This window comes from Anoplolepis gracilipes, chromosome 11, assembly GCF_047496725.1.
Source record: "Anoplolepis gracilipes chromosome 11, ASM4749672v1, whole genome shotgun sequence".
Lineage (NCBI taxonomy): Eukaryota > Metazoa > Arthropoda > Insecta > Hymenoptera > Formicidae > Anoplolepis > Anoplolepis gracilipes.
The window spans coordinates 2693128-2704907 of record NC_132980.1 but is presented as its reverse complement, the minus strand read 5'-3'; positions in this window follow the sequence as shown (position 1 = coordinate 2704907).

Below are 11780 nucleotides of genomic sequence, written 5' to 3'. Positions count from 1 at the left end.
ACTGTTCTAAAAGTAGGCGAACATGAAGGTCCGCAAGAAACATCTACATCAGCCGATTATATGAAGCCTTGGTTGCAGTTCGATGATGCAAAAGAAATGGAAAGCGAAGATGAAGAGGAAATCGAGAAAAATCATGATTAGTGACGCGAACATTTGAGGGCGAATATCTTGCAGGATGGCCGAAATGTAAGATTAAAAACGCATTATTTAACATACTGCATTTCTTGAAGCACTGTTATTAGAAGATAAGTTTTATCATTTTCTAATTTTCCTGCCATTGCCAATTTTATCTTTCCGGATAAATAAAAAAATGTTTACTAACAAACTTATCAGCTCTCATAGGATGATATATGTCTCTTAATGTACGGTTCTTTAAATCATTAAACTCGGATTCCACTGCTGCAAACATCGCATTTGTAGAACCAAATCAAATATTGTAGGCATAATTTCGATAAATAACGGAAAGTACTTTAATAATGCTTTAAATTTTTTCGCAAAATCTGATTCTACGCAGTAGAATCCATTAATATCATAGGTTTCTTCTAATTTATTTATTCGAGAGACGTAATCATTGTATATTGAATCAATCCAACGATCTATATTTGTTTCGATTACATCTACATCGTTTAACATGTCTTGATCATGTTCAATAGATGTTGACTGACTTTGATCATTTATTGACATTGTTAAAGTATCTGTATCGCCTTGTATAAGAGATGTTAAACTATTTCGTGCTCGCATTGTCACACTATTAGAATTTTGATAGTAACTCATGGCGAGACTTAAAATGTTACGCGTAACTTCTTCAAATTCATGGAACGTTTTTTGTTTTCTTAAAATTGCCATCGAACGTATAAAAAATGATCGTACTATATGTGATTTGCCAGAAAAACAGTTTCACCTAGCAATCATATTCATAAAGTGACAAATATCTAATCATAAGAAACAAGACGGTTTAGATATCTTTGCACCAGTCATTAAAGCAAAACATGTTAAATAATCATGCAAAGTAACAGATTTTGCAAATGCTCTTGCAATAGTCCCAAGTAAAGCTTTGTCAAAGTCGGTGACTATTTCTTTAGGAGAGGGAAATGACGAGTTTTGCATAGCACCAGTTCATAAAAATTCTTATAACCAAAATACTATTGTATTTGTGTTTTGTGATGTGGAAATCATTTGGAAATGGGAGTTGTGTTTTCAGCAACTTGTACTATTGCTTGATATAAATATATGTGTGACCATAATTCGTCGTTTGGTAATTTGATTTTTTAAATTAATGATCCAGTAGCATCAATATATAATATCGTATGATATTTTTCATATAAAGCGAATTGTTCTCGAGTCCAATAATGCACAATTAAAGGGTCCAATCCAATAAATCGAATCGCGCCTTCATATCGTGAGTTATATTTCATTAACAAAAAACTTTCAAAAATATTAGTAGATGTTACACCTAAAAACATGTCTTGCCGTTCTTGTTTAGCTTTGCGAAGTATATCGCACGAGTATAAATGTGCAGGCTCGTCATCAACATCCATTAAAACATCAGCTTGCTCTCTTTTCCATATACAAGGAAGTGCCCTTATCTTACTTTTGTTATAGCCCCAGAAAAGGCTACATATTTAATAAATGAATATATATATATATAATTACAAAGAAAGTGACTCGAACTGATGCAGGAATGCATCGCGACCGAAGCGATAATCGCGCGAGCCGCTGACGCTGCGAGCCACGCGCGCCCGAGACCGAGCGCAAACACGAGACCGGAAAGCGCTCTCGGAGACGCACCGGAAAAATGTCGCCGAATTGCAAAAAGTACAAGCGAGGAAATTCGACTTTGAACTTCGTCGCCTGCAATAAAACGCGAACCCGCGAATTCAGCAACATAACCATATTTGGTCATGTTGCTAAGGGATCCCCTCCGAAAAATGCAGTTCGGAGGGAAGGACAGCACCCGCCGCAATGAAGCAACGGGCAGTCGTTAATGAGATCCTATCGAGTAATCGTCACGGGCAGTTATTAAATAGAACGAGATACACGAATAACTAAGATATATACGCGCGCCTGAGATAAGTCGACGCATATCAGGCTACCTGTACGACAGTGTATACTCGAGATACCGCTCTCTCACTCTGACCGATAGTAAACGCGAGTGATATAACGTTCGCTGGGAACAGTGACTAATCATCATATTGTTGAATTTAATTTAATATCATTTATTATAGTAAAATAAAGGAAAATAATCCAAAGTTTAATTCATTAAAATATAAAGAGGTAGCCGCCCGACGTATCCTCGGCCCTTTCAGAACGATTCCAAAATTTTCCCGTGCCCCCTTCGCGGAGGCACAACAATTCTGGTGGCAGCAGTGGGAACCTGGGAACTCCCCCGGTGGATTCTAGGGAGTTGGCACCTCGACCGTCGTGCAAGTTCTGCAATAAAATAAAAGGTGCATAAACAGGCAGGCACGTCAGAAAGTTAACAAACATTGACAGACACAAAGAAGCCAAGGAAAAACCACGTGCAGAGCGTACGACTACGGACTACGAGATAAACAGAGCATCGCAGGATTGGAGCAAGGACGTGAGCCGCCAAGCTGCCCAACCTACGACAATTTTATCGACGACGCATCGCCGCCGGAACGCGACCGCCAGCCTTATCAGCTGCCGAGCGAAGGACGCAGCGTCAGCGAAACCGAGCGAATATACGAACAATACTACTACTGTAAATCCGAACCAAATTAATTTTAATTAAATTTGCGTGAATGTCGGAAGGAAGTACCGAAACCGATAGCAAATAAGTCGTGGTTGCTTAGCGAACGAGCAAATCGAGCTATAAAATATTGCGAATTAAGTCCTGCGAGTGTAGCAGTAGAAGCGCTCCGAGACATACGCGATAGTATCCGACGGAACCTCGAAACTCGATATTCGAGTGATAGCGACACAGAGCTACCGAGCAATGTTATAACAAAACGCGAATTTCCATTTACGAGTTTCAACGCGAGTCTTGTTGAAAATAATCCGACTGACCCCACTGACGATTTACACGACACAACCAGACGAACAAGACCGTATATTAGTCGAACGCCAAGCCAGGTATCACTCCGGTGAGAATTTTCATTGACATCTTACGAGAGCAAGATTTTTGATTCCGAAGAAATCTACGCACGAACACGCGAGATGGCCGAAGCTCAAAATCCCCGCGCGTCTACTTTCGCAAACGTGTCTAATGACGCGGTAGACGACGAGATCGCACGATTGCGACAATTAATCAACCGGTACAACCGCGAGAAGAATCGACAAACGACTCTACATCCGCAATGCTAAGAGAAATGCACTACGCAATACAATTCTTAACGGAGCAAGTAGCTCAACTACAGCAACGCGATCAAAATATAAGCCGCCGAGAAGAATTTTCTGAAAGCATATATTACGGACGGAATGATCGCGTCCGTATTAGAAACCGACGTAGTATGGCACCCAATTTCCTGACGTTAAAGAAAGCGAGACAAATGATTCCGGAAATTAATGGAATGTCGCGACACAAGTTACAAGATTTCTTAAATTCATGCACATACGCGATACAGAATATCAATCCGGCAGACGAAGAATCTCTTATGCAGGCGATATTTTATATAAAGTTACGCGGAAGAGTGCGACAAGATTTTGAAACGCGCGATATACGCACTTTCGATGAATTTCTGACGCAACTCGAAGCATGTTATCAGACGAAACAAAGCACGACACACTTGCAAATCGAGTTTAATTCATTAAAACAAAAAAACAAGCAGTAGAGGGGTAATGGGGTTTCTAACCCAGGGGAGCTTAAAGGGAGTGCAGGGGGGGTCTGACGGTACCGGGGGGAGGGGGGAAGGGTCCTACTCTCGTCCGAAAACAGATGTTTATCTTTGTGATTGATTTATAGCCGAGGGGGGGGGTTACTTTAGAAGCCATTAAACTGTTTTTTTTTTAATTTTTATGACTATTTTATGGTCATTTTATCATTTGGATTTTAAGCGTGGGCGTTCGGCAGCTTTGTACCCTCGCGGAAAATCTCCCATAAAACAGGGGTGAGACATCTTCCTTATTATATATATTTTAAGGAAGAATTGCAACTGCGCCAACGTTCGGCTGCTCGAACATATAAGTGGGCGCTCTAGAGTCCATAAAACTATTTCTTTTCTAATTTTTATGGACATTTTATGATTAAGATGTCGTAGGAAAAGAATAGAAATTTTTGGTTGACACTGCGACGAATAGGCCATTTTAAAAGGTGCAAAAACGCATGATTTATAGCCAGGGACACTTTGAAGTCCATAAAATTCACGTCAGCTTTTATTTTTTTTATTAGTTGTGAAGAGTAGGTATTTGTACTAGCTCTTATGCCATACACATCCCCTACCCTTTTTACCGAGACGTTACCTAGCTCTCACTGGAGCTGTCATAAGGTGCCTGACTGTTAACGAGTGAAGTGATTCAATAAAAGTTAAAAAAGATGTCGCGAATAATAGCGTTTTTGGATGCGCTTTTTGAATCGGGGTACCGTCGAATGCAACATACCCTGCAGATCAACAAGTGATACTATCGCCGGAGACTTCATTGGGCGAAGAATTTGGCCCGCGCCTTATTTCGAGCTTTGCTGGATGCACTGTTCGAAGATGTAAGTAGTTTTTATTATTTTTATACGCGTTGTCTTTGAATTTATATTTATATTAAAAAATATATTATTAATGACGATCGCAATCAAGTAATTACAAACATAAACAAAGGTTAGGCCAACAAACAAGCAAAGTGAAAGGGTGTTATTAACAATATTTATTATTCTTTTGTATTTGAATCTGAACAATCAAAATATGTTTTGGCTGTACGCAGCCTTCCTCAGTATTAAAACACAAAAACCGTAAAAACAAATTAATTGCATTGATTCTTAACGCCAAGACTTTCTTAATATTATATTGCATAGCAACCGTCAAACTAAACTCTATCAAAGGATCCATTATACTATCTAACTAATACCTCAAAACAACCAACACAGGACAGAGTCAATTGAATCTTAATGTAATGTTCCAAAGGGTAAGCAGGCATTATGGTCATCATAATGTATCTACAATGCATTTTAACCTCTTTTATTACTTGAATCTGCTGCGGTGACCAAATTAATAAATTCAACGGTTGAAGGCGAGAATTCTTGACCACCGTCCAGCAATCCGAGTACTCGATTTATATTTTTACAATCGATTTCGTGCTATGAAAGTTGTGTTTTCTGTCAACAAATATCAGTTTTCCTATAGCATCGTTGTATCGGCAAAGTCTAACAACCATCAATGCACATTCACAATAACTTACAAATTTACCGCCTTGCAAATAATGGTCAAACTGATTTATATGAAGCTTCGCGAACAAATCCAGAAAAGTAGACCTGCCTCCAACAGTGTCTAACAAGAACTATTATTATATTTACAAAAACATGTTAAGTTATGTACAGGAATGAGAGAGCACATGTTTGCATGTATCTGACAAGCTTCGTACACAATTATGTGTGCTGTCTTGTAAATAAGATTGTCATGATTTCGTGGTTTACCGTGGGTACCATACTTGATGGCACCGCCATAACAATGTCATCGACGTATCTGTAATATAGCGAAGCGTGCAAATTAATGGAATCAAACACCTTTGTTTCCAAATCCTAAGTTTGCTATCACTGGCGACAAAGGAGATCCCATAGGACAACCAAACGTTTGTTTATATATTTTGTTGTTGAAAGTAAAGTAGGTTGATGAGTTCAACTGCGCGTATGAATTCTTCCTGCGGCAACGTTGTGTTTGCTCCTATGTTATCCCATCTCCTATTAATACTGTCCATTGCCAGATTCAACGGTACATTAGTGAACAAAGAAACTACATCCAGAGATATCATAATGTCTTCCCTATCAAGAGTCCTGCCCGCGATCTCACTGTATAAATCGAAACTATTGCTAACATGGCTATTGGGTAACAGTAAACTGTTAAGTAATATTTTGTGTATGAAAGTGGCTAAAGAGTGCAAGGCCGAGTTGACCGATGAGACAATGATCCTGAACGGAATATTTTCTTTGTGTATCTTGGGTAGACCGTAAGCTTTAGGGAGTAACGAATCACTAGAATGTAACAATAGTATTCTTTTTTTGAAATTAAGTCTTTTTGTAACCATTTTTTTACCAAATTATTCAGATCTCTCTCTATTTTAACGCAAGGGTTGTTTTTTATCATCGTATAGCTATTCTTATCTTCTAGTACGTTCTCTACTTTCTTGATGTAATCTGAGAAATCTAACGTAACTGTAGCATTACCTTTGTCAGCCCGCGTAAAAATAATGTTAGGGTTATCACGACAAAATTGTTTTGTTACCTTGTGCATCTAGATCAATTTACGTTCTAATAATTCTATATTTCTATTATTTTGTAAATATTTGTATAACTGAACTGTGGTCGCATTGCGAATTGTTGGGAAATTCAAAATATTATTTCTTTTGCCTCCACTTTCTGTCTTTAATAGATTCGTGAATAACTAATTTTTTATTTATATTTGGAAAGCAAAAATTATTGCCCATTTGTAAGAGGTTGAAGACCATTGGGGGAATTTCTACATTCGACAAATTTACGAACTATTTTTTATTTGTGTACTCAAAAAATAGTTCTTGTTGAGACACTGTTGGAGGCAGGTCTATTTTTCTGGATTTGTTCGCGAAGCTTCATATAAATCAGTTTGACTGTTATTTGCAAGGCAGTAAATTTGGAAGTTATTGTGAATGTGTATTGATGGTTGTTAAACTTTGCCGATACAACGATGCTATAGAAAAACTGATATTTGTTGACAGAAAACACAACTTTCATAGCACGAAATTGATTGTAAAAATATGACTACGTATGAGAACTGCGAATATTTACGGGTGGCAGGAAGCATGGATGGGAAATGCATGCGAATAAATTATATCATGATTTAAATTTAAAAAACTTTATTCTTCTATTATACATTTCTTTTTTATTATTATTACATATTGTGACTAAAAACTAAAGCTGCCAATTCGCAATCGACGAGTTGATGTTTATTGAAGGAGTCGCTGGCGCGTATTACATTTGATATTTTTTTATTATCCGTTACAGTGGATATTGGAGAATTGTGTAAACCTAGTATCGATTGTCTCGGTGATTCTAACCAATCGATCAAAGGTTACATCGATGCATTGATCGAGATCAAAGATACGGTGTAACGTCGGTTCAATCATCATCATGCGTACGTTTAAAGATTCGAAACATATAAGTTTAGTATCGTTAATCGTATGAACTCGCACTGTTAGCGGTCCAACGCTTATAAAATTATAGGTATCTTTAGAGACCTTTCGCAGTAAATTATGAATATTGCGACGATGCTCGTAGAGTCCCTTCCACGTTTCGAGAGATAATATCAGTTTCTTTCCTTGATGATCTCCTATGACAATTTCCACGTAACTCGATGGACCCACGTTGATACCAATTTCAAGGAATTTGAATTCCGTGGTTGTCAATGCGTATCGTTTACCTAGTATACGAATCGCACGACGCTTCAACGAAATGCTGTAGAAAAATAAAAAATAAAATTAGTTTAAAAAACAATTTGTGAAAAAAATAGAAAGAAGTTAAACAAAAACTTACTTGTCATATTTGTTCTCAAACGGTGGAGTTTCATAACGACTCGGTACGTAATTATTCACGCTTCTGTTGGGATCGCAGCTGCTTCTTTCGACGTAGTACATATTTCCAGATTTCAAAAGTGGACCACTTTCACGAACGGTTAACGCAACACTGACCGTATAAAGAATCGAATATGAAGAATCAAATATACGTGACACTCCGTTTTTCAAAGTAGTGGGGGAGATTAGTGGTAAATGTGAGATTCTAGAATACTTTAGTGCTCTGAAATTTTTAGGAGAAGGGAGAAACGATACTAAAATAAAAAGGAATTCTTAAACGACTCGTGAGGGAGGCAGGGAATGAGGAGGGGTAATAAGAGATAAAACATATTAATGTTTAAATATTTTATTTTTCCAAATCTTGCAATTCTTTCTGGCGTTGCGACCACCAGTTAAATATTTTGAATACATTTTGTAATGCGCAATTCTTAACATGTTTTCCACATCGCATAGTATTTTTAACATCTAGATTATTTAGAGATTCGATATCGTCATAACCAGCATCCAAGGTCTCGATGATTAAATTTTCTCTCGCATCGTCGCCGAGCATATTAGCAAGCCATTCTCGTTTCTGGTATCCTTTAACGTATACGATACACTGCATTTTATCATCTTCTACTTCAACTACAGCTGTTGTAATCAATCGTTTCGCTATGCTGTACGCAACGATTCCATCCTCCCATTGTAGTCCATGATGATTCGCCATCAACCATAAAGCTTGACACTTTTCGGATTTTGTAAGGAGATGCCATGGTATAGGACTCCGAAAAATGTAGTATGCGAGAACAGTTCCTCTTCTCAGCACCGCCACCTCCTTTGCAATGAATTTATTCGAAACGATAAACCCTTGCAGATCGACAAACGTTGGTACAAACATGACGAGATCTCTCTTCGTCAGTTAAGAAGAAGAAGAATGACACCCATCTCGTAACACTTGGATTTATATCCTGCTTCCCCTCTCTGTAAATTATTGTTGCAAAACACTTAGGTGATTTTGCGCACAACGTTGGTCAACGGGTTGTACTGGATCACGCGATCGTGTATGATGAGACAGTACACAGTCGTATTATTAGACACATTCTCCTTGCACTTAAATTCCAATCGCACATCCACGGTTGCGCTCTTGACCGATTCGTTTCGTCGAGAACAATCGATGATTACAAACGGACCGTAATGTAAAAACAGTGAGACGGTGAGACTCGGTTCGAGGTACTCGTATCCGTAATAGTTTTTTCAGAAACGCGCGTACGTGTACAGAATCGACCATTTATTTTTATCGAAATCCAGATTCATGTCGTCGTACGGATAACATTCCGAGTTCAGATAGAGTTTCACGTTTTTTAATTTGCAATCGTCGTATTACTCGTATCCTCGGACATAACATTCTTCCGGCCTGTCTGCAGAGCAAAGTTAATGGCCGTGGTTTCTCCAGCTGAGTCGCGGTGTTAATGGCCCACGAATGCTTGGTTGTACGCTGCAACAGCGGAAACTCGTACATATCCCACGAGCGAAAACCCATGCTGAGGTAGCGTCCGCTTTCCAGAGCGTGCAGCATAGACTTTTTAATTACACTCAACAACACATGTGGCATACGCCATTGTATCTTGAATATGTTAATCACAGGTTCCAGCGTCGAAGCTCCAAGCAGACAATTGTTGTCATTGCGTGATAGTATTAAGATCAACTCGTGACGAGCGTTAATTACTATGCGTCTGTAATCCTTGCAAAATCTCAACATGTAGAGTGATACGCAAAAATTAAAGTGTCCATCCACAGTAGTTGGTTCACTCCAGCCGGCATTTCTCATAATTACGCTTCTATCGGATGATATTGTTACATAGTTTTTAAGCATACTTGTTATTCCCATGTTTCTGTTGCGATCAATCTCCACGCCATCGAGTTCGTTTCGAATCTCATCAAAGATGAATGCAACGCAATTATTTTGCAGTACCACATTGAATCCTAAAGTTGTTTATCTTCAATTCTCTCACGATGTATAAGAAATTCTCGTACGGCAATGTATACAACAGATCCTGTTGTTGTATGGGTATTCTTATCTCGTCACTGTGTCTAAACATTGTGTTGGCGAATGGGTTGTAGGAGTGAGTCACAATCTTGACGATGCAATCGTCAAAGATTGGCTCGTCCGCGATGTTGAGAATGTCAATCATCGTTCAAATGTTTCGCACCGCGAATCTCAAAGATTGTAAAAACGCAACGTTTGATGTGTTCAATTTCTTTTTCTTAGTGCCGGATGATTGGATATTAGCAAATGTCGATGTTGCTGGCGTCGTGAAGATTGTATTGTCTCTCACGTCTTTCGATCCGTTCAACACGAGCATCACACGCTAATTTTGCTGTCGCCGCCGTACAAGCAATCTAATGGTGATTTCTTCTTCTCGAAAATCGAGTAATCGTCCTTCCTGGTCGACAACGCGTAACGTTAAATCCGTAATGCACCGCACGATGATCGGTAGGTAAATGATGTGCGCCAGTGTTTTCGATATCTTATATCCTGGTGGTATCTTCGGTGAAAATTCGTGTATTGTATGAACGAGTTTGCCGTTGTTGTACGCACCTGCGGTCACATTACATTCAACGCGGATAATGTTCACGTTGATAATGTTAATTGGCACGTCCGACTCGTACCATTTTTGCGGCTGCAGTATACGGTTCGAGAATTCTAGCAGCGATCCAATGTTGTTAGGCTTGCTAAAATTTATTCTGTAGGCGCATTTGATCTCGCTTCTCATCATATTGTAATTAGCGCGGAGCACTATCGGCCATTTTCCATCCTCAAAGTCATCGTCGTCAGTGTGTTTTTTTATCACCATCACGAAATGTGTGTTGCGAACGTTTTTGTGAAATTGTTTTTTTCAAAAATTCATGTATCGCTTGCAGCTTGTACGATCCCTCGGGAATCGTAATTTCGGCATCGTCTTTGCCAAAGTAAAATTTATTATTCGAGGAATTCACGTTCGATATGGTGTGATTACTCTCAAAATCCGGTAGACCGAGCTCGTATTCACCATCGCTTAAATCTATGGTGGGAGAGTAATTTGCCGCGAGAACGCTGCTCTTCCCAGTCAGCGTGAGTGTCATAGACATGTTGACCAAACTGTTTAACGAATACTAAGTTAAATAGCGCAATGTGTCTTTAAATTCGCGTGCATCGACCGCTCGGAGAAACTGCAAGCACAATTGTCTGCAGATGCTTTGATTATAAGTTTGATAGGATGTGTGATTATATTCTATTTTTGTCACATTTAAATATCGCACCAATTCATTTGGCGGTCGAAGATTGCCAAAACTGTCAAAACATATAGCGCGATTTCTCCTCTTTGCATACGCTACCCAGTGAGTACCCGAGCCTTTAGCATTATCCAAATTTATGATGCCGCTCTCGTTTTGATATATACTACCGATTGGTAATGAGTCACGCATAAAAACACCTCTAAAATACGGAATGTGCATACGTTTTGCTAGTTGCAGCAATTGTATGTTGGTAGTTACGCCCTTTGGTATTTTTAGCGTCTCTGACGGTTTTTTTTCTTCTTTCTCATTGAGACTCCTCGTCTGTATTTGTATGGCGCGAGATACAATCCGCGACCTTCCATGGCGTGATTGTGACGTAGCATCTCTTGAAACTGACGTTGTGTAGCTTTTCCATCGTTCACCATCTTTGCTACACCAGCCGCTTCACCAATCAGAGATCCGAGAGCGCCCAATACTGGTAGAATCGGTAATACACCCCCGCGTTTCGCTACCGGAAGTATTCGTTTTTTCACCGTCTTTTTCTTCGTTTTCGTCTTTAGATCCATACCGAACTTCGTCTTGGTTTTCATCGCTGTCCAGACAGCTGTGGCTGCGACTCTCTCACCGAGCGACGAATCTTTCGCAGTGATGCGAGTTTGCGCCTTCTTGGCGAGTATCCTATCCGCCGCGTGTCTTTCGGCAAGATCGTTACTCCGAAAGTACACTATATCGTGTTCACGACATGCCGCGTCTAATGAGTTGATACCTCGATCGCCTCTAGCCAATCGTTTTTATAGTCGCGTGCCCGGACCGCAAAACTG